At 36.8% G+C, this 23,618-nt stretch overlaps 1 protein-coding gene and 1 long non-coding RNA gene across 5 annotated transcripts in view; one reads left to right on the top strand and one right to left on the bottom strand.

Annotated features, from left to right (window-relative positions):
- The window catches only part of SNX24 (sorting nexin 24), a 90,347-nt gene that overhangs the window by 56,113 nt on the left and 10,616 nt on the right, over positions 1–23,618 (top strand). The gene's annotated exons all lie outside the window — the stretch shown is intronic.
- Positions 596–20,526, bottom strand: LOC125319606. The gene is made up of 4 exons (XR_007200826.1): positions 20,084–20,526; positions 15,816–15,938; positions 10,435–10,587; positions 596–3,502 (listed from the first exon to the last, which is right to left on the bottom strand). It is a non-coding gene; the product is annotated as an uncharacterized LOC125319606 (long non-coding RNA).

The following is a 23,618-nucleotide window of genomic DNA, read 5'->3' as shown; positions in this document are numbered from 1 at the left end:
TATCTTATACTATTTTAAGTAAGACTTTTGTATTTTACAAGTTTGACTGGAATTTGCAACTTCTGTTTTTAATACTGTGAAACAATTGACTAGAAGCAGTAATATGCTTAGTAATTCAACTGCATGTGTAATAATATTTACAGAGTCCTTGTGAATACTGAGAACAATCAACTGACTGACAAGAGGAAAGAAAGATTATGTTTAATTTATTAATGAGGAAACAGATGCAAAGATAAGTGAATGACAGATTGTGGCCCCAAACATTCAAGCAAATTAGTATGAAGAAATAAGCTATTGCACCTCTGCTGATCATGGTAAATGTCTGTGTGCATGATCTTAATCTACAGCACAAAGGACAAGCTGAGCTGGTTTAGTCTTTGCTAAATAAGAAAATCACAGAATAAGCTGAATTGGAAGGGACCTGCAAGGATCATCGGGTCCAACTCCTGGCCCTGCATAGGACACCCCGAGAGTCACACCATGTGCCTGAGAGCATTGTCCAAATGCTTCTTGAACTCTGTCAGGCTGGTGCTGTGACCACTTCCCTGAGGAGCCTGTTCAGTGCCCAACCACCCTCTCGGTGAAAAACCTTTTCCTGATATCTGACCTAAACCTTCCCTGACACAACTTCAGGCCATTCTCTTGAGTCCTGTCACTGTCACCACGTAGAAGAAATTAATGCCTGCCCATCTGCTTCCCCTCATAAGGATGAAGACCACAAGGAGGTCTCCCCTCGGTCTCCTCTAAATCTCAAAATGCCTGTTACTGCCAGTAGAAGAGCACTAAACCAGCTTTTATTACCTTGTGGTGGCCATCAACTAGGTAACTTTATAGTTACTTATTTGTATATCTGAGCTTGTAGCTGGCAGTAGAGCAGAGATGAGAATCCAGGTGGTTTAGATTTAAAATTTGGAAAATAAATCACTGGGTTACACTATTGCTGACAAAAATCTGTCTTGATAGTAGTTTTAGACTGCAGCAAGATTTGAACTTAGATTATGGTTAGAAATATCTTCTCTCAATGAGCTTCCTGAGGAGTTTGGTGTTGAAGAAAGGTAGAAGATAAGGATTTTAAGCAGCTAGTTGTATAAGGTGCCTATAATTTGAGAAGGGCTGCCAAAAGGACCTGCACTGAAAAGTGACTCCTCATAGTAGTGAGCATGGATAAATGTATTTGCTTGAAAGTATCAGAAGGTGAGGGTAAGTGTGGAAAATGATGGAGCAGGCTGATAACCAGTATTGTAGCTTCTGGATGGTGTTTGTTTGGTTTGGGTTTTTTTTCATCCACTGTCCAGTCTTGGACTGACTGTTATCACAAAGCAATACAGAAGTTAGTTTGTATGTGTATTTAAAGAAGATACAAATCACTTGAAAAGCTCCCTCTTCCATAGTTTTTTACTGTGTAGGAGTTCAATAAGTAATTTTGTAGATGGACCAAGTGAACAGATCATTGGGGTTTTATTTTGGGCATTGAAGACATTGGTGGGATTCCTAAGGGAAGCGCTGGAGGGACCTTATCTAATTGGCTATCAAAGCACCTGCAGCTGCATTGGATCAGATCAGTATTTGTTACAAATACATTTGATATGATGTACTACTGGAGGAGCAGTTCTTACAGAGCTTATTTCCTGTGAATTGGTAATGGGGAAGAATTTGATCTAGCCACCTGCTCATTTGGAGTTAGGTCATATCCTTGTCCCAGTAAGCTGACGCTGGATGTTATTGCCATCCAGTCTGTCTGCCCCAGGGACTTGCCCTTTGACAGGTCTGCCTTTTAAAGTTCAATGGAATAGATATTTTCTAGCCCCCTTGGGCTGAAGAAATCTCATCATTTGCTGATATCATCAGTCCAACAAGATAACAAGCATCATTAACAGAATTCACTGTGAAGTGGCACCCATACCTAAGCATGAGACTTTGTAGCTGCTGCTAGTCTTCACTGAAATGATTTGCTTATAGGGAAAGATTTTGATGGAGGCCCAGATTTTTGGTTAGTTTCAGGGTACTAAGTCATTTCATGTGGTCTGGATGACCTGAAGAAATTCTTCTTGTGACTGGCAAGGCTCTAATATAAAACAGAGAGCTGTAGACCTTCTGAAGTGCTCTGTATATATGTATGGTCTCTATGTACATACGTCTCTAACCAGAGTTAATATGTAGAGCTAATATTTCTCTCTTGGCTGAGGTCAAGAAAACATACTTGCCTTTTATTTATTCTTGAACTTTTTACAAAGAGAACAGTCCTGATTCCTGGAGATAAGATTGGTTAAAGTGCTCCTTGGCTGTGAGACGTGAAGACTTGATGAACTTCAACATTCCAGCAGTTTCAGGAATCCAAATCTTAAAAATGAATTATGGCGTTTATGAAACTGGACTAGAGATTTGTTTTCCATTTAAGGAAATAATCTGGAGATCTGAGAAGCACTTTGACCTATATTTCAGTATTCTTCAAAATGCAATTCCTTTTAAAAATATTTTAACTACCAATCCTTCCTGAAAACATAAGTAAAACCATATCTTCTATGATTTTGCTTTTAAGAAATTAAAATCCAATCCTATACTCCTTAGCTGTCTTAGTTTCCAGCAGGTTGGAGTTAGGAAAACAGTGCATGTAATAATGAATAATGTATCGTTGCTTTATGAGTAAGCTCATCAGAAACATGAAGAAGAAAAGCACACGTTATTGTATTGCATTTTTTTACTGTTTTGGGGGGAACAGTTCAACAGCAACTGCAAAAAAAATGAAGACAAATGAGCTATTTCTGTAGTTAGTGACTGCAGAGGAAAAACTATCATACAGAAAATTTGGCTCAAGATGTCATTTCTTCATGGGCCACTATGATTTTCTTTAATTACTTCAATAAGCATTGATACAAAATTCCTTGTGGTAAAGTTTAAATAAATAAATAACCTTTCCTGACTGGACAGTGGTTATGAACAAACTTTTGTACTGTTTCCTCTTAAGTTGATCTAGTTTTGTGATGTTACTTCATGAAAGTTTTAGATTCAGTTAAAAAAAATATTAAAGGTTCTTTTTGTTGATTAGAAAGCTTTGTTGCAGAGCATTTCAGACCTAATATAGCATTTCATATTGCAACTGGGGATAAGAATTTTGCATTCCTTGAGCTTCAGTCATTGCCCCTTTTCACTATCATTCTGGGGATTGTGTTAATGTGATTTCTCAGGTTTTTTTATCTAATTGTGAAGAAAAAGAGTTTTCTATCACCTCTTGGGAAGTTTCATTAGTTCTTCACTGCTTAACTGATTCAATTTCTGTTGACATCTTGCTATTCTAACAAGAAGGAATGTGAACTCAGCCATTTATAACCTTGTCCATTGTCAGGAAGACTGGAGAGATCTCTGCTCTAAGATGAGGCATCTAGGCTGCTGATGCCAGTGTGCAAGTACTCCACACAGTGTGTTTGCTAGAGGTTTGCCTTTCAATAGCCAAATACTCCTGTTCTGTAACTGCAGCTGAAATCCTGCTTCAGTACTCTCTTGCCTGGAGAAGAATCAGAACAGAAAATAAATTTATTTGAGGAAAAGAAATCCTTGGTGATATACATGGTTTTTCACTGTTTTCTCTTCTCTTTGTGAAGTAGAGGTAAAAATTGTCCCATGATAATACATAAAGTTTTCTGAGCTCTCTTAAGCAGAACAAAAACTAGGACTTCATATAAAGACAGGAAGATCTTGAGTGTGGCTTAAGATGATACAGCACTCTAGGGTTAGAAGTAATCTGTAAGTGCTTTCTAAGTGTAACAGGTTTTGATGTTAGATATGTAATGTCTGTAGAGGTGAACTGGTGCTGTTGGAGCTGTTTAGAATTATTGAGATCTGTGTGTGATACATGCACTTTTATGAGATATTTGATTGCTTTTGGCCAATAAAAATGGATCAAGTTTGTTACTATTTAGTTTTGGAAATGCAATGGCAAAATGAACTTAGAGCTATTCAATGATCTTTCAACTATTTAAATTTTATTTCTGTGCAGTTCACATTCAGCACATTTATCCCTTCTGTCAATGTTAGTATTCATTACAATTGTTCTTCCTTTATATTCTGTATCAAGCATTTAATTGTTCCCATATACCTGTGTACCTTTCCAAAAGGTGTTGTGAACACAAAATTTTGAGTTAGTTCAATTGGAAGACTGGAAAGGTGTATGAAAGGACAGCATATATCAAGCATAGAAGGCCCTCTAGTTGGAAATAACTTTTGAAGCTGATGGAGTTTTGAAGAAAAATGTCTTATATGTTAGTCTTGCACATTTATACTCTTTCTTGGTATCCATTTATAACCATTTTGGGATATAGGATACAGTGCTTAAATGGATCTTTAGTCTGAAGCAATGACCTTTCTTATATAATCCTTACAGTAATTAGAGACATGCTTGTTGTTCATTTTGTTATTAGATTTGTTTAAACACGAATGTGTTTTCAAGAACTGAGCCCTGTATGTATCATGAACACCATCTTAAAAGAAAAAAGAGTTAATTGTATGGTTGAGAAGACATGTTTGAATCATTGAGATGTATCTATAGAGATAGATAGAGGTATGCAGGTCATGTGGCTGTGCAAAGCCACTTGTAAAGGCTAATGCCTTTTCAGACCAGATGCTTTACATGTGGGAGATACTTGCTTGTATACTTAAAACCCGAATTCAGAGGTTGAAATTTTTAGCTATAAAAGTTTTGTGCAAAATGTGGACTTTTTTCTTCTCCATCTTATTCTGTGTGTGCCTGACCTGTGGGGGTTTTTCCCACTAGGCTTCTATTTAACCATTCCCCATGTCTGAGAGCAGGAGCTGGATAGAAATCACTTTGACTTCCTTGTATCATTCATTAGGCACCACAAAGGTTTCTGCAGAGGCAGTCCTTCCCTTTGTCCTATGTACACATTCACTCTTAGGATCTATTTCTAACTAATTTAAGATCAAATTGACTTATTTGCAGAAAAAAAATTCCCATCAAGTCCAGAACAGATGCTTATCTTCCTGATTGCTGTTTCTGGAAACTAGTTTTGTTTTAAATGCGGGTGAATATGCTGAGAGGAAAGGGTCTAGCATTAGAAAGTTGCAAAAAAAAGTTGGATTCAGTGAAATAAGATTTAACTGATGTTTTGCTGGAAAGTCTGTTGAATGACCTACATCTATGAATCACATTGAAAATTCTCTCCATTATCCAAAATTATTCAGTCTCTTCCTTCTCTAAGTCCATTTAGTGTGCAGTAATCAAGGCTGAACAGCTCCTGTAAGGAGTTCTAAAAGCAATGGTATGATAAGTATAAAAAGACAAAATGTTCTTTGTCCTCATTAAAGATTGTGAGCGGAGTGTTAAATAATATTAATGGCTGGGCTTGTCAGTACTTAACAGTACTTTCCTAGTACAAGTGATTTTATTGATCGATACAGTCTCAATGTAACAGGGCAGATTATTCTACTGATTTTATCGAAACCTTAACTAAGTTTGTTAGTGTACCACATATCCTTAAATAGATCTAGATGATGATGTAGATTAAGAAAAGCAGACCACCATCCATCTTTTTTTGATCGGTTAATAACTTAAATCCATCATTGCTGTGACCAGCTTTTTTAAGATTCTGTTGTGCATACGTGTTTCTTTGGTGGTAAAGATACATAGCTGGGTTTAGATGGCTGTGGATTTTAAAGAAGTGTGCCTGACACATGCAGGATTGCATATTTGTTAAGGGGAAGCAGAAAGCCAAAGAAAACAGGGAAGCAAAATAATTCTGTAGATAATTTAAAGGAGAGGCATTTATTAAAACTGTCTGTCTGTAGAGATTTATGAGGAATGAAAGCATTTTTCAAGCATGCTCAGAAAATTACCTGGTTTGTGTTTTAGGAGTTCAGTTTTTGCTTTTCAACTGTTGTGATTTATGATTAATATTTCTTTTCCTTCATCTTCACTAATCTGTTTGGTTTTGCTGTATAGAATTGTGTTGCATGAACTCTCTAATTTTACTTATACGTGTTAGAGGTGATCAAAATAAATTTTACTTAGTTAAGCACAGAATTTACGTAAGTACTTGTGACATGTTTAGAAACCATGTCTAAGTGCTTGTTCTCTTTTCATTATACTGTGTATCATAATGATATTGTATTACACACTTTTGCCCAAGTTAAGATGAACATCAAATTGTACTAATCGTGCATTTCCATACAGTAAGAAATGGTCTCTGTCATGATTGAATATGCTCAGAATAGCTGAAAAACATTTCAAGAGGAGAGAGAAAGAAATTTAAGTTCTCTGTCTAAGTCACAGTCTATGAAAGCAAAACTAAGGATATTAAAACTCAAGTGCTGGCACACTGCTGTAGTCTGTTGATGACTGTTCTAACAGCCATGATTCCTTCTAAAGCCATAAAAAGTATGAGATACTTAATTCATTTAGCCATGATGAAATAAAATGTGGTCACCTTCCTTATCCTGAATGCAGCTCTGATGTGTAGGCAATAAATTTTCTTTTTCCTTAATAGATATTTAATAGATTTCCTTGAGCTCTTTGGGAAAGATGGAGGCGAGTCAAAAAACTTTTGTCAATTCTTGTAAAGTAGGAAGGAGGGAGGGAGCAGTAATTCTTGCAGTCCTATTATCACCACCTGAAGTTTGGTAGAAAGACTCGGGTTTCCCCCATCTTTTTAATCAATCCGTAGTATTTTAAACACATTTTCAATTCCTATTCTGTGCTGTTTTGCATAAGGTAATTCTTATATTTTGGTATACAAATGACTATTGCTTTTTTAAATTGGACTTTCAACGCAAGTTTAATCTTAATGGCTTTTTCTTCAAGATTCGTCGGTAAAGTTAATGAATTGCTAATAAAGAGATAAACTTATTTTCTACTGAAGGAGTATTTTATTATTGCATGTGTAGTGTAACACACTACGTTTTGTTAAGGTTATTCAGTAGTATACAGCACTAAATTAGAATGTAGTTTAGACCTAGATTGCATTGACTTTATGCAATCTGGTAGTATTCTTCTGCATGCACTCTTTATGTGGGTGAAGATCCGCCATTAACATTCTTTACACATTTATAAATCACACATGAGGGCAGGAGAAAAATGTTCATGAAGAAGTGAATAATTCTTTCTTCACAGCAAGATCTGAATCTGCACATAAGGCACAGGCTGTGTTTGGAGGCCAGAGGAGGAAAACAAAATACGGAATATATGCTGAATAACTGAACCATTTATTATGTGCTTTGGATGAAGAACTCATTCTGGGGGAAAAAGTAGTGTAGGACCATGCTACATATGTAAGCAATGTTAAATAAATCCCTATACATAGGAAAGCTGAATTAAAGCTTGATTCTAGTGTGCCATAATAACTTTATTGTCTAACATTGTTTGTATCATTTAACATAGACCTTTCTGAAAAAAACCCCAAACAAAAAAAACCAGCAAGCTGTGGCTAATCACAGGGGTTTACCAGAAATACATTGAAATAAATAAGCAGTAATTCTTGACCTTCTGCTTTTGATGTTGAAAGGAAGGAGCAGTGGAACAGAAAAATTCTTCGCAAGAAGGAGTGCTAAGCAAAATACGAGAGCTAGTCTATCAGTAGCTAAGAGAGGTGAGCAGAGGAAGAGACGAGTAGTCTTCCTCAGATACGTTGTGGAAGGATGGTCAGTGAGCCTTTTCCTTTGGTTCTGCAGTAAATTGAATGCTCCTGCATTAGACATAATTCCCGTGTGTGTGTGTATGCTGCCTTTTCTTGGCATTTATGCAGTCTTACATGACTCCTTTCTGAAAGATGATGTAGGATTTCAGAGTGAACTAAGGGGGGAAGGTCCTGTGGTCATGGGTAGCTTAGGAGAATTACAAATGCTTGTTATCTTCTCTAACATTGTCTATCTCTACCCACATCACTATTGATTGTCTTTTTTTTTTTTTACCTGCTTGTTGTCTCTGTTGTCCAAATATAATATAGATTTAGTTAAGTGTAAAAAAGCTCATTTTACACTAAACCCATTCACTGCAGAATTTTTTGACTGAGATAGGCTTGGATTTCTGTGCAGGTACATTTGCAAACAAATACACATTACTGAATGATGCCTAAATTTATAACTCTGATACGGATTTTTCCTGTCGACTTAGAAAAGGTTAAAATAAGAAACTTCCAGGGTTACTTATGATAAAAACTGTGAATTATATATAAGAAAATTTTCAAGAAGTATTGATGTAAAAATGGAGGCTCATGGTGCAGTTTCTTCTTTTAAATTTCTCATAATTATCATTGTCTTTATCTAATATACTTTTTCTTCTGTAGATGAAAAAAGTTTGCAGAAACAAAGCGTGAAGCAGAAGTAGAACCTTTAATTTCATTAGGCATGTTGTAACTGGCGAAGATTAATGTATATATCTCTTGCTAATTCTTTTCAATTACTCAGTTCATATAAATTCCCAAACCTTGTTAATTATGCTGAAGTCAGGTGGTAATTTTTAACAGTGTTTTCACAGCAAGGGAATTTTCCTGGTCTAACCTTGCCCTCCTGTAGAAACTCTCAGCAGATTAGGCATTCTGACTCTAGTCCATTCGTTTTCAGCACAAGCCTAATTGCTGCCGACTGCCTGCCACAGGTACCCTGGTTATTGTACATTTAAGGGATGTAGGTTCTTCTGAGAACAAATAAGGAAAGATTAATTGTTTGTTTTGTTTCATCCCAAGAGAAATGTGGGAGCTTAATCAAGAAAAATAATTTCTTCTGTTGATTTGGCTTATTTGTGGAAAGGGATAATTGTATAGAGGCAGGCATAGAGCTATGCATTTTGAAAGAAATTTTGCCATTTACCTACTTGGGAGGCAAAGATACAGCAAAATGAATGTAACAGAGCTTTGGAATTGATGGGGATGGTTCACATTTCTCATAGTAAGTAATTCGGCTGCTGGGCTTTTATTTGAACCAATATTGCTAGGTGGTGTTGTCATTTGTTTTGTCTGCTTCTTTGGATATCTAATCAAGGAGACAATAGTAGGGGGAAAAACGCTTTTCCAAATTGTCCTTAATTGCTAGAGCACGAAGTGAGCTAAGCACTCAGGTATTTCCAATTAAAGAACTTGTTTCCAGCAAGCACCATTAAATCTATCTTTCCCAATCTGATAAATAAGCTATCAAAGAGTGGAACAGATTAATTGAGAGCAATTAGTTCAAAGCTCAGTATAGCAGTTAGAGTGAACCAACATTATCAATGAATGCAAATTTTTCGTAAAGCAGTAAGAAGCACTGATGCAACAAAAGAGTGTTGAGAGCACATAGGAAAATTTTATCTGTGATATAGAAATAAAAGACGTGGGAAATCACCGATCCTAAAATTCAGAACCATCGCAAGATTTATTCCACTTGCATCTAAAGCATAAGAAAACCCTGCATATACTACAACCTTGCGTTTGTAGACACAGTAATCTCCAAGTGTGCATTGCTTATGTTAATAATCAGTAACCCCTGTGTTTGGTAGAGACTTAGCCTAAACACTCTATTTTGATTCCCCTTTAGTACAGGTATGTGTTCCTGTATATCTATACTTTTTGGATGGGTGTTCCTTTCTTCCAGCTGCCTGTGCATGCCAAATTGCATTGATTCACATGGTGTAAACATCATTCTGCATGTGGGTGCTCTGGATATTTCTCTTAATGATGAAACGTAGAAAAAGCACCTGGATGCTCTCCTTAAGTGCCAGCCTTTTGCCTTTTGACAGCACACACATCTGTCACCTTAGATTTTGAAATAAACTTAGAGGCTTTGAATATTAATATGTTCAAAAAGGGTATTATACGTTTGTTCACTTGTTGATAAGCGTTGCGTATATTCTGCTTTGGAGTAATGTACTCCAACAAGAAGAAGGCACATGAAACAGACTAATCTCTAAGTCAGTTTTTACAGAACTACCTTGGCTAGGTAAGTTATATTGCTACTCTGTGAGTTGGCATCGTTCACATAAATTGATAGCACAAACATACCAGCTGCCAACTTTTAAAACTGCTCTCTTAGAGCATCAGTTTGTATGGTGCATCTTTGGCCTTTACAGCAGCAATGTGGCTGGAGTCTGCTTTTGCAGTATTACAGTTTTAAAATGGTTGGATAAAAACCTTATTTCTTATGCTGTTGCAACCCACTGGGTACGTCTATTCTAGGAAAATGAAAAGGTCAGTGATAACTTTCCCAATAAAACCTTCTGAGAAAATGTCATTCCAGTTATGTGTGTCTGACTGGGAGAGTTCATAATCCATTTTTTGAGCTTCATATTTTTTTATTTCTGGAATATCATCATCATTAGAGAAATTCAGCATTCATAACCATAATAGTATCGTGTCATATCAGCTCATGAAGTGATGGTAACAGACATGCTTTAACAAACACAGGAGTAAGATCACAGTTGTATTAAGAGTAACTATGGTTTTGTGAGCAGCTTACCTGTAATGTTGGCTTCTGAAAAATATTCAGAATATCTCCAAGAAATCATGAGGAAATTAGACTAGTTTCTTCAGATGTCAAAGCATCCAGATCTTCAAGTGTGCTTTTCAGTATGGAGTCCAGGTCTCACACATAGTTCTGTGGGAAAGGTTCCTAATATAACACACATTAAAAAAAAACACTCATAAAGCCACAGGAGATTATGGAGCAACAAAGAACATGCACAGAATTTAGACTCTACAGTCTTGTAAACAGCAGCATTTAAGCAGCCGTCTCCACATTATCCCATCAGATGTTTCTCTGTGTATTTGGACTCAGACAAGGTCATGCGGTGATATGTGCTAATAGTTTTGAACAGCAGCAGTTGTATAACTTCACAATTAAGAAGCAATTTGTGTTTCTGTAATGATATTGTATTTAAATGCCATGCAGTAGTGCTTACCAGCTTTACAGGGGGATTTTTTTATAATTAATCAAATTCAGGCAAGTTTAATTATGTGACCTGAATTAGTTATCTAGCTTTAAGTGCTGGAATCACAAGGACATGTACTGCAAGAGTGAGTTACCACAAGATATTGGGGTCTTTTTGTAGTATTGGAAATAAAGATTAGTGGGTTTTATGACAAAGTTGCCCTGTAATGATGTAGGAGGCTCTTAATAACTGTGGTTCAATGTAGATACTCAGGAACTGTATTATTAATGTAAAAGTACAGACAACATGACAACATTACAGTGAAGAGGTCCAGCAGCCAGGCTTGACACATCAACCCAAATTTTAAGTGGCAAAAAAAATTCCAAAAATAATCCAAATTTTTCTAGTTTGTCAATTATTTTTGCCCAGTTTTACAAAGCAGTGATGTTCACCAAGGACGTCAGAGAGAAGTCTATCATCAGACAAGACTGATGGATTTGTTACTGTGTGTATGAAGACATGAAAATTATTTTCCCTATAGTATATTTACCAGTTATAACCACCATATTATCCTTTTTATATCTATAGCAGATTCTTTCAACTTCAGATTCTTTCAGTTCTCCATCTTCCAACCTTTTCTTGTTTTGTTTTTTTCCCCTGAAACTTAATTTTGTCCCTTTGACTGGTTTATTCAATCTACATATCTTTCACAGTATTGTTTTCTGATGATCATGTACTGAAGGTCATCTCTGTGGCCAGTCAACAGACAATGCAAGTTTTTTGTAGATTTCAGTTCTACTATAAATCCTTTCTGAACCCTTAGGCTACATCCACATCTGATGGCATACTCACTTTTATTTGCTCATTGTGGAGTCTAGAGTCTGATTAAGCTCTCTGTACTGCTGTATATAGTACTGTTCCGCCTTTTCATTGATGCACCAAGAAATGTGACTTAAATAACAATTATACCTAGCTTCAGATACTAAAGCTTTCTTGTAAGGTAAACCAGACCTTTCGGAAAAAGAATAACCATTGGGAAGAAGAGGTGCAACACAGCATTTTTATGAATTCTTCTTGTGTGGGAAACATGGAGACCAAATATTTGTGCCAAAGTGAGTAATAGAAATAAGGAAGATTGCTGTCTAAAAGGCCAGAATATATGATTCATTAATCATATATTATGATTAATTGAGTGATACTCAATTTCAACCTAATTTGTGGAGTTTACTGACCATAATTAAGTAGGTCTCTGGTTGCTGAGTGAGGAACATCAAGTAATTGCTAAGTGTGAATATATCAAAAATAAGGGATTTATAGAGAACATCTGGGCATTCTTGCAGCATTCTAATGTTATGATAATTTTTAACAGAAATATAGATAGCTCTTCTGGTTCTGTTAGCAGGCTAAATTGCAATATTTTTTCTCCATTTTGGAGAAGTCATCCCTCTTTCAATAACAAGAATGTGGAGAATTTTTAGCCAAGTCAGAACATTGTCCACAGAATTGCTATGGTGTGACAAATGCAGCCTTCCAGCTGATGCTGCTTGTCTGCCAGAAAAAGTAAATAAGCATTCACTGACCAAGTTAGGATGGTCTCTTTTCACAAATAATTGCATCGTTCCTCACCTTTATCAAGGACTCCCTTGCTGGTGAGTTTTGGGAGGGACAAGTGTCAAGAAACAGAGCCATAATGAAGTACCTGCGATTGAGCAAGGATTACATTGCTCTGTTAATTCTGTAAAAACTTGTCAGTTTGCCACCCAAATAAATGCCTAGACTGCGTAAAACATGGAGCAGAGTGACCTCTAGAAGAAAAATCAATGGCAATTCATATTTCATATGTCTATAATTGCTTGTGAGAGCATGGCAGCAGTTTGTTTATAGAACAGCTTGTTCTACCAGGGATTGTTTCCTGACTTTTTCTTCTTTCCAGTGGTGATGCCTCTCATGGACTGTGAATCACAGCTAGACACAGCAGTAGACAAGTTTTATTGGTGGTGATTTTTTATTATTGTTTTCACATTACTGTCTTCAGAATTGCTGCAATGTGTTCTGTTTCAACCAGTGCACTAATCTATAGTTACATGTAAATCGTGTTCACAGCTGTTTCCTTGAAAGACTCATGAAGCTGTTTTTTATCTTCTTTTTAGTAGGCAAGGCTTTATCCTCCATGAAGTTATCCATTTGCTAGTATTTTAGCCATCAAACTGATTCCATTGTATGGCCATCATTTTTAGGCAATTTGTCAGAGAAGCAAGGCATTCTCACAGTCTGCTAATTTAGAGACAGAATTTTGAAAATATCTTTTTTCTCCCCGCTGCTTTGCTTTGGTTTTTTTGTTTTTGGTTTTGGTTTTTTGGATTTTTGTTTGTTTGTTTGTTTGTTTTTTGGTTTGGTTTTTTTTTTTTGGTTTGTTGGGGTTTTTTTTGAGAAGCTCTTGTAAGATTTGTATCCCCACTGAGGACCGAGATGTCATAGGGATAGAGAAAATGCCGCTCACTTTATGGATTACTGTTAGGTCAACAAAACTTTGGCAGCATTGATTAACTTGACAGTGAGTACAGCAGTACATTTATCACTTATGGCTGTGCTGTAGAAAATCTAATAAGAGGCAAACAATTCCCTTTAGAGCAGTAACAGGTTCACTGTGGCTAACGGTGCATGCACTGGAAATTTCTGACTTTAAATTATACCCTTGCTGCTAGTTGGGTCATTGACTCCAAGCTACTGCACTTTCACTACTATGTTCTGTATTATTAATTTGATCAGAATTGTTTTGGCTTCTGTAAAAATGTTCAAGCCATATATTGAAGTTCATATAAACTCATAAGCATGAGGAAGGGATGCAGGAGGAGCATGATCCAAGCTACATTATATAGAAGGGGTAGTTGCCTGTTACTACTACAAATGTTTGGGGTCTTACAAGGTTATAAAAGAAAAATTTTGAACTGTTGCTTACAAACATGCCTCTAATTCACAGATTTAAATAAATCCCAAACCCAAATCTATCTTACATTCAATAAGTTTCATTGATTGGTCAGAAGGACTTTTTCCACATGTGCAAATATGTTCTTTTTTAATTGCCAGTAATTACCTTAAAAATTCTATGTAAGTTGATTTACAGATAAGTTCTTCCAGTTGCCTTCTTCTTGCAAAAATTATGAGAACTGAGATGCTAAGAAGATTTTTTTTTGCCTTTGCTGTGTAGAAGCGCCACTGCTTGACTACAAGTTAGTGTTTGGCTATAATCTTATAGTGAAATTGGGTTTTTTTCAGTATTTCTTGGTTTCACTTTAATAAAACTTTTCTCAAAATCTATGACCAGTGCACTGGAAAATGTCTTTGCATTGCAAATATTTTAAAAAATCAAGTTTTGGGGGGTTTGTGGTTTTTTTAAAAACGTTTTGTACTGATGAGGTCTCTTAAGTGGAAGCCCTACATAAGATATGATCCTACAGAAGAATATCAAGCTTTTTTGCAGTTCAGATAACCAAAAGAATGTAAAGGCCATATACGCAAGTAATTGTGTTTCTAGAAACATTCAGGAAAGAAGATTGAAGAAAATTCTGTATTAAGTGCAGATCAGAATATAGAGTGTGCAGCTTAATTTGTGGCTTTGTGATATAATCTGCAAAATTGCTGTTCAAATGAGAGAGTAGTAGTTTTAATTTTTTTTGTAAATATTAGGATATATGGTACACTAGAGTAGAGATCTAGTTGCCGGTAGCAACTGTTAGTTCAAGTATTTTATGTTATTTTAGGAAACTGTTTAAATTGGAGGTTTTGTTCTGCAGTATCTGTAAAAATGATGTTGTTTTCTTTGTTGGGAGAGAAGTATTCTACTTGAATCAATTGTCAGGAGGCTTAATGTAATAAGGCAGTTTGTGGTCTGACTAAAAGAAACACTGTGCAAAAGAATTCCCATACCAGTTTGTTTTTAACAGAAAAACTGAGTTCACCTGAACCATAAATACATTGAAAACTGAGGCTTAATAAGGTAGAGCAGGAAGGAAGAGGGATTGTTGTCCAAAGTATGTCTTGTAATGACTACAATTTAACCAAAAATCTGTGTTAATGATAGTGAATGAAGCTCTATCAACAGTGTAACAGCAGAGCCTTTGCAAGAAATGATCAAGCAAGTTGACATTAGAAACCTTTGCATAGTTAGGGGGAAAATACAATTAAAATAGTGGCTCTCCTTTCCTTTTTTTTTTTTTTTTTTTTAATTTCCAGGATAGAAGTTGTGTTTCTCACTCTCTTATTGCATTTTATAGATAACAAGACACATTTCCACACTTTCTCCTGGGTTTGTACAATAAAGGAGTTACCCTACTGGCTGCCTTACTGAACAGAGACCTGGTATTGATTACCTATCACACTGGCATCAGAACTACTCTTAGGATTCAATTTTTTTGTTGTTTTGCATATTTTATTGATCAAAAGTGGTAAATGAGCATCAAGCGTGCAAGAAGACGATGAATTGTTTACTTGCATAAAATAACCTTTCAATAAGGGAAGATGCATTGCTCACACTTTTGGTGCTGTTCTGCTGCCCGAAGCAGATGGCATTCAGCTGCTATTGATTTGCTCCTATAGTTACAGAGCAGCATGTAACAAGGCATGCTCATTTCTCTGAAAGAGAGGTGAGGTTTTTTGCCAGGGTGGCAGGAGTGAAAAAGGAAGGATGGGGGCTTTTGAGGATTGTTTTGGGGTTGTAGGGTTTTTTTCAAGAAAAAACAAGAAAAACGTTGAAGCCCTGTGCAAATGAAAAGCAGGATTTCTGTGTTTGCAGAGGAAGGGAGTTACTTTGTCCAGTTCTGGCACTTCTGGTGACATTAATTCCTGATGCAGATTGAATCCATGAGCAAGCATACTTAGGATTTGTGAAATAGGCAGAATTTAATGTCATGAGCTCTACACCACAAGTCTTAACTGCTATGTTTTTTTATTTATTCATGTTTTGTCCTACTTGTGTAAAGACCGTTGATTCATTAGCAAGACAAAATCATACTGCAATATGCTGGGCTTGATTCTGCAAGCAGTTAATTTCACTGAAGAATGCAGAATTTAATAATTTTTTGCTGGACCTCTCCTGTAATGGAGGACACACATACATGACAAAGTCAGCTTTCTCTGAAAATTTATAAGGAAGGCTATTTAATGCAGAATTTTGGCATGAACAAGATGTCGAATTCTTTGGCAGATTTTAACAAAATGCAGATATGTGATAGAAGAGAGTGTCAACAAATAGAGTATAGGCGTGTTGTAAGACAACACATTTTAGTTAATTTGTAGTCTTATTCCTGAAAGAGTAGTTCAGTGGGTGCTACTGAGCAGCAGAGTACAGTCCTTGATCAATCTGTTTTAACACAGAAATAACCCATCTGTCAAGATCCACAGGTGTTGTAGTATGAGAGTTAGACTCTTGGTGACAAAACTGGGCCATTTAAGTGTTTTGACAGCACATATTAAAGCCTTTCTTGCCCACCTGATTGTTTTGCAGTGACTTACTGCTGGAAATGTGTACTGTTGCTTTTGGACAGTCTTGAGCATCTTCCTGTTCTTATTTAGGAAAATAAAATTAAATTATTTACCCCATTGTGACTGCTTTACTGTCCTCCATTTACTTTATATTGTGTTTCTTTTTAATAAAAATAATGACTGAGTTACGACCCTTGGGAAAACATTGTCACAGCATAGTTAGTAGCTAGTTATTTATCAAGAATTTAATTTAAACATGCATGTTAGTATCTGTTGAAAAATGTCCTACTTCATCTATTCAGATTTCTCTTCTCTGACATTGATGTCAATTTGCTTGTGTAATTTATGAAATGCTGTCTAAGCTTTTTTAATATCCATATGGTTATGTGTCACTACGTCTTGACCATTTGTTATGCTGCTTCTATAGCATAAGCAGGCAAGAAGACATTGTCTGAATCTTTGACGTTAACCTGTTGGTTCCAATACAGAGTAGACATTTCTTATGAGTGTTTTTCAAAGCAAACCTTTGTGATTTTTTCAGAAAACAGATGCTTTTTAATCAACAGCTAATGCTGTGAGCACAGCACTTATCACATTGTTCCAAGTTGATCTAGTCTTGCTCTCAGGGCTAAGGAAATGTTTTAAACATAAGAATGTTTACAAACAGAAGTTAATGTAATAGAACATGGATAAGTCTGTGTTTTAAAACAGAGTTTTCTCTTGCTACAAGGAAGCCCTTTGCTTTCACAAATTTCAACCAATACATTCATATTCTTGTTCTATACCTGTTGTCTATCTGTACTGTTATGACTGTCTCCAGTTTTCTTCATTTTCTCCATTTCTGAGTTTGTCAGTGGTCAAAACATACTTTGTGCTTCTTTGCCATTGTGTAAGCAACCACCTCCTCAAGTACAGAATCAAGATATCGAAGCAAATTTTTAATGTATTAACTATTCTGGGGAAAAAAAACCCAGCCAAAAAACCAGTCCCACATACAGATTTTTACATTTCTTTTGATGATAAAGGTAAGTAAATGTCTTGCAAACACAACATGTATTTTCTTGTTAAGCTGATTAAAATTTAAGTGAGCTTCCAAGTTTTTAAAATAAAGCTTGCCAATTTCCTTGCAGCTACACTTCCAACACTACAAAATAGCTTAGAGTATTTATTCAACATTGTATTTTGTGCTGAAAGAGCTACCAACACTCAAAACTAACAAACAAAACCCAAAAAAACCCACCATATAAATCTAAATATATTTTGTCAGCTATGTTACCCCTGCTTTACCTCTGCAAAAATGGCACAATTGAGTTCATTAACCCCAGGTGCAGTGAATTCCCTGGGCTTTCTACATTCTCTTGTTTGGGCATCAGAGTGGGTACCTGCTGCTTAGTCTAATTAGTTTCAAAGGGAATGTAGAATCATTTCTCAAGAGTTTACTCTGACCCAAAACATCTGACAAGAAATGTCAGAGAGACAAAATAAGTTATTGTAGAGTTGAATAGCATTTTTGTTACAGTATCTGGTGGAAACAGTGCAGACGAGGAAACCATGCTCAGATGACTTCTAAATTTTTGATCTGACATTTGCATGAAATTGTCATTCTTGTGGAAAGCAAGACTTGTTTTCATAGATAAGTTCCTCAGACCTTATCAAACATCTGTCTCTTGCCTTGTTCTCAGCAAAGCCAGCAAAATGAGTTAGAGCTGTGGGAGACTTCTTGAAGCTAAAAAGAAGTGAAAATGCTATTACAGCCATCAGCAACTCACTCCCCCAATCACTAATGGTCATTCTAAAGTCCATCATTGTTTTGTTACATTTTTTCCAATAGGCATCACTCAGAGCTGTGTTCTCCTAACCTGTCTTGTAACAACTTACTTATGTAAGGGTCTTGTAGCAATTTATTTATCTTTGCTGAGTTTGCCTTAAGACCTTTGGTTGGGGGGTGCAGGTTGTCAAAAGCCTTTTGGAAATGAAACTAGGTTCTATCCTTTTAGGAGTTGCAGTAAGTATTGAAACAGAGTCTCTTTCCTCTGTTGTAATATCTAGTCAGTAACCATCTAACCAAAGTCTCTCTGTTTCAATCACAGCAGTTCTGTGATATGTTTCCATTCAGATGTCTTTATCCTTGTTCCCAATAATTCTACTCCTTATTGTGGGGTAACTTCCCTGGTACAGGCATATCACTTTATTAATAGTTATTAATATTAGTTCTCTCATGGTACTCTATTGTCATTATTATTATTGTTGTTGTTGTTTTTGTTATCATCATCATCATCTTTACTATTATTGCAATTTTTTTAGTTGTCTGGTTCTAAAGGAGCTATAAACAATATATTATACACCTGTTAATCACTGTTAATCAGAAAATAAATAAGGAGGAATACTGTGCTCCTGCTGACTTGTTACTGGAACAAGCAAGTATTTTCTGTGTGTTTTATTACCTCAATGAGAGAAATGCTTGATGAGGACTCAAACAAAAAAAAAGGGAAAGTGGAAGTATATGCTGAGTATTCTGATTTCAAATCTTGACAGTGATGAATGCTGATGGCTTCACAATGGCTGCTCATGTTGTGGATGGAAATACTCTTTGCTGGACAGCCAGGCCCAGAGAGTGGAGGTGAATGGATTTACATCCAGCTCGTGGCCAGTCACAAGTGCTGTTCTCCAGGGCTTAGTGTTGGGGACAGCCCTGTTTAAAATCTTTATCATGGTCTGGATGAGGGGATCAAGTGCACCCTTTGTCAGTTTGCAGATGACACTAAACTGGGCAGGAGTGTTGATCTGCTGAGGGTTGGAAGGCTCTGCAGAGGGATCTGGATAGGCTGGATTGATGGGGCAAGGCCAACTGGGTGAGAGTCAATAAGGCGAAGAGCTGTGTCCTGCCCTTGCATCCTAACAGCCCCCTGCACTGCTACAGGCTGGGGGCAGAGTGGCTGGGCAGAAGGGAAGCTGCCCAGCAGAAAAGGACCTGGAGGTGCTGGTTGACAGTGGCTGAACATGAGCCAGCTGTGCCCAGGTGGCCAGAAAGTTCAATGGCATCCTGGCCTGTATCAGCAATAGTGTGGCCAGCAGGACCAGGGCAGTGATTGTAATCAGAACTGGTGAGGCCACGCCTTGAATCCTGGGTTCAGATCTGGGCCCTTCAGTTCAGGAAGGGCATTGAGGTGCTGGAGCATGTCCAGGGAAGGGCAGTGGAGCTGGGTAAGGGTCTGGAGCACAAGTCCTGTGGGGAGAAGCTGAGGGAGCTGGGAGTGTTTAGCCTGGAGAAAACTATTCTCAGGGGGGATCTTATCTCTCTCTACAGCTACATGAAAGGAGGTTGAGGCAGAGTGAAGGTTGGTCTCTTCTCTCAGGTAAGAAGTGGCAGGATGAGAGGAAATGGCCTCTGGTTGGGCCAGGGGAGGTTGAGATCAGATGTGAGGGAAAATTCCTTCAAGGAACAGGTTGTCAAGCATTGGAACAGTCTGTCCAGAGAACTAGTTGAATCACCATCGCTGGAGGTATTTAAAAGACATATAGACATATAGTCTCTTTACTTAGGGACTTGATTTAGTGATGAATTTGGCAGTACTGGCTTAAGGGTGGATCTTAAAGACCTTTTCCCATCTAAATGATCCTACAATTCTAAGAAAGAGTTGTCACACACTAAGAAGACAGGAATGTACACTAAACCCTGATATTTAGAGGAAGAAGGTTAGGACTTGACATTTTCACCTTTAAGTAGATTATGTATTTATGATAGTATTTAATTACCTGATCAGATCCTGTTGCAGGGTATTGCTTCTTTTTCCCATGCAACTTTCTCCCTGATGCACAAGGATCACCATAGAAGGAGGACAGTACCTGACTGACAGAAAACAAAAACCTATTGATTTTGAAATTTTCCAGGTGTTGTAGTTTGTAACTACATTTCTTCCACTTAACTACATTTCTTCCACTTCTTCTTCCCTTTCTTTTTCTTTTTTTTTCTATTTGTCTTAGTGGTCTCTATCCTTAATGTTTCTCAAAATGTAATTTTTAGATAATTGGTGTCTCGTAAGGCTGTGGTAGTGGACTGCAGAAACATCCTGAACAGGGAAAATGCATGAGTTTCTGGTGACATGAATTGTGCTACGTGCAGTTCTCGCGGCTGATTTGTACTTGGAGTGTTTTATGAGGAAATTCTCGCATTCACCAGTGGCTGTGTTGGTCTGAGGGGTTCTGTAAGAGGTCTCAGATGGTGCCTGTCTCAGGTGAGTGTCCTGGTGCTCCATGGCACTGCCTGTTGGAGCTTTCCCTGGCAGAGGGCGAGGTAAATGAGGCACCTTGCTTTCCCTGAATGTTCAGTGGTTTTTTCACTATAGCATATTTGTGTTTAGTTCTTTTAAGCTTTTAGAAAACAGTACTGCAATCTACTGTGTATTGTGGTGGTAAATGTGGTTGCTGTTTTACAAGCCTTCTTCCCCTGTACTCTTGAGAAGACTTTTTCAAACCTGACTACCTAATTTCTGTATCTTCCTACAACGTGTAATTTCTGGATTGATTGATATATATATTATTATCTAAGGTATTCCTGCACCTGTTTGTCATCACCACCAGTATTGACATCGTCTTAATTACTTGTTAATTTTTCATGATCCTAGTGGCCCATTGACTTCTGAAAAATACTTCAATTTAGGCATTTTGAAATCAGCATCTAATTTTGTGTCTGTCATTAATGGATCTACTCACTCTTTGTATTACTTTTTCCTGTTACTTATTTTTAAAAGCCTTTCTTGTTCCTGCTGAGTTTTTATAATATCATTAACTTGGCCTGCCCTTCTGCTTCTTTTCCTTTTGCTCTGTTGATTTTTTCATTTGTCATCCAGCTTTGTCTTAACCTCCAGTCCTTTGAGCAGTGTCTCAGGAAATTATATTGACCGCTTCCTTTCATTTTTATTTTTCAAAGGAACTGTTCTTGCACTTTGTTTCTAATCTTTCAAGGACTAGTCTCCTGTTTCACTGAAGAAAAGTTCACTGTTTGCTCCCACTAAATTATGTTCCCAGTTTTCCAAAAAAAAAAATTCAGTATTTTATTTTTTACATCAAATGGGTTGTATTTGTAGACTTAACTACAAGTCTATCTGCTCTGCACTTAGTAGTTAAATATTAATTGGAACAGTAACTGTGTTTTTAACAAGCTTTCTAATTAAAGTGCTCTCTACCTTAAGACCTATGTGGCAGTATTTTTAATCAAAATGAGTTAACTGCTTTGCAGTGTAAGTTATAGACACTGTCATGAAGTTCTGCATACACATTTTCAGTGATGATCCAGTAGTCGTTTAACCTGTTGGCCTCCCCTTTCATCTAATTTATCCTTTGCATAGCTTGAGATTACTATGATAGATAGATTTGTCACTCGTGAGATATCGGGGGAGTTTTAAGCTCCCTGGAAGTATCCTCCAGTCTTGAGGTTCATACGTGCAATTCCCCTCTGTCCTCCTTTTTTTTTAACTTTTGTGACTTTACGTTATCTTTCAGATAGTTCAGTTGGAACTTCTGGATCTTCATTGGATGTATTTTCTCTTATAATACCTATAGTCACTATTTGTTCCCTTTCAAGCTCCGCTGCATGGATGTCACTCTTACTGTTGACTTCCCTTTGATACACAGCGTGGGAGTGTTAACTAGCTGGTGCTTCCCTATGGAGCATCACTTCTGTGTTGTTGTACACGTGTTTTCACGCTTCTTGTATCTTTATACAGGTTTTTAAGCATGTTTGATAGCCTCCTTCCATTCTCACAAATGTGAATACTTCTGATAGCAATGACAAGTGGAAATTCTTTTTAGAATTAATCCCAGTTAATAACCTCTAACAACAGCCTCACTGAACAAGAGAGTGAGTTTCATTATAGTTCTTCGCAATGGATAATATAAAACATGATTGTATCTGCTATTACTTTAAAGAAGAAAAGCTTACTCGTAGAAGTCTGGTTCCTTTATCTACTTGGTTTTTAGCTAATGTGTTTTTTGATAACCTTTTTATCATTTCATGGGACTGTGTAAGTTCAGGAAAAGCAGGTTAATAGAAGAATATAGACTCTAAATGTTCTAAAAGATGTGGATTTTGGTCCCAGTGGAGACTGACACTCCAGCCTACTTACTGTAGCTGGAATGTATTGATTTTCTTTTCCCCCATTTTAGCTGCACCACTGAATTAGGTATTGTGAAGCATCTTTCCCTCTGAAGAGAGGAAAAACTGTCATGAACTTTTTCACCCTAACAATACAGCCTTTCAAACTAAACCCGATTGAATGGAAAAGTCTGTAAAAACCCTGTAACTCAGCTCCCCACTCACTTTTCTCTCTTTCCAACAGCTCTTCCAGCAACCTCAATAAAGTATGATAGATGACTGTAAGAAATTGATTTTTAAATCTTTCTTCATTAAAACCAGCTATAATAATAATAATACTAACAATAATAATAATAATAATTCTAGAAGATGATGCATTTCTGTGGCATGATCTCTGAAGGTTAGCGAAGCGGTCTTGTTCAGGTTTTCAGCAAGATGTTCAGTTACTGTTATAATTGGCTGATGAGTAGGTTTGGGCCTAACTAGAATGCCAGTGTTCGATTTCACTGTGTCCTCTGTGAAGATATGTCACCATTTACCCTGGCTTTAGTGACAATTTTCTAAAAAGGAAACTCGTGGGAAATCATTATGCTGTTTATATGTCTCCCTTGTTGGAGAGCATTATCCTGTGATATTTTAGCACTGTTTTCCACTGCATGATGGCATCTAGCTAAGGTTAAGGCAGAACAAGTCCCTTTGCAATTTTGTGACTATATTTTACTTACTGAAGGAGAAAAGATAACCGACAATTAAGTATTTCAGATGTCACTGAAAGAACATGTGCAACTAATCAATTACATCCTTAGGGAACATGATTTTATGTAACTGATAAGGTAGAAAAATCGGGGATTTTATGATGTGTTACATAATAATAATTGCACCCTTCCAGTGAAAAAGACATTTCTGCTGATGTAAACATCAGACTTTCCCTTGTGTTGTGTTGTGGGTTTTTCTCCTGAAGCACAGAGTAGTTCATTAAAGTGTGACAGTAACAGATAAACACCCTTTACAATTTTCCAAGAAAATATGGCACTTTTAGTTCAGCTGAAATCAATGAGTTGAAAAATGTATTTCTGGAGTCACTTCCCAAATCACTTGCTAGAGGTTGTGTTAGCTGGTTTAGTTTTGGGAGAAGAGGGCATTGTAATTACTTTAGGAAGGAAATACACATGCTGGGGTTTTGTTCTTAAACTGGCC

Source organism: Corvus hawaiiensis, chromosome Z, assembly GCF_020740725.1.
Source record: "Corvus hawaiiensis isolate bCorHaw1 chromosome Z, bCorHaw1.pri.cur, whole genome shotgun sequence".
NCBI lineage: Eukaryota > Metazoa > Chordata > Aves > Passeriformes > Corvidae > Corvus > Corvus hawaiiensis.
The sequence above is the reverse complement of the archived record's forward strand: the minus strand, read 5'-3'. Positions and strand labels throughout refer to the sequence as shown.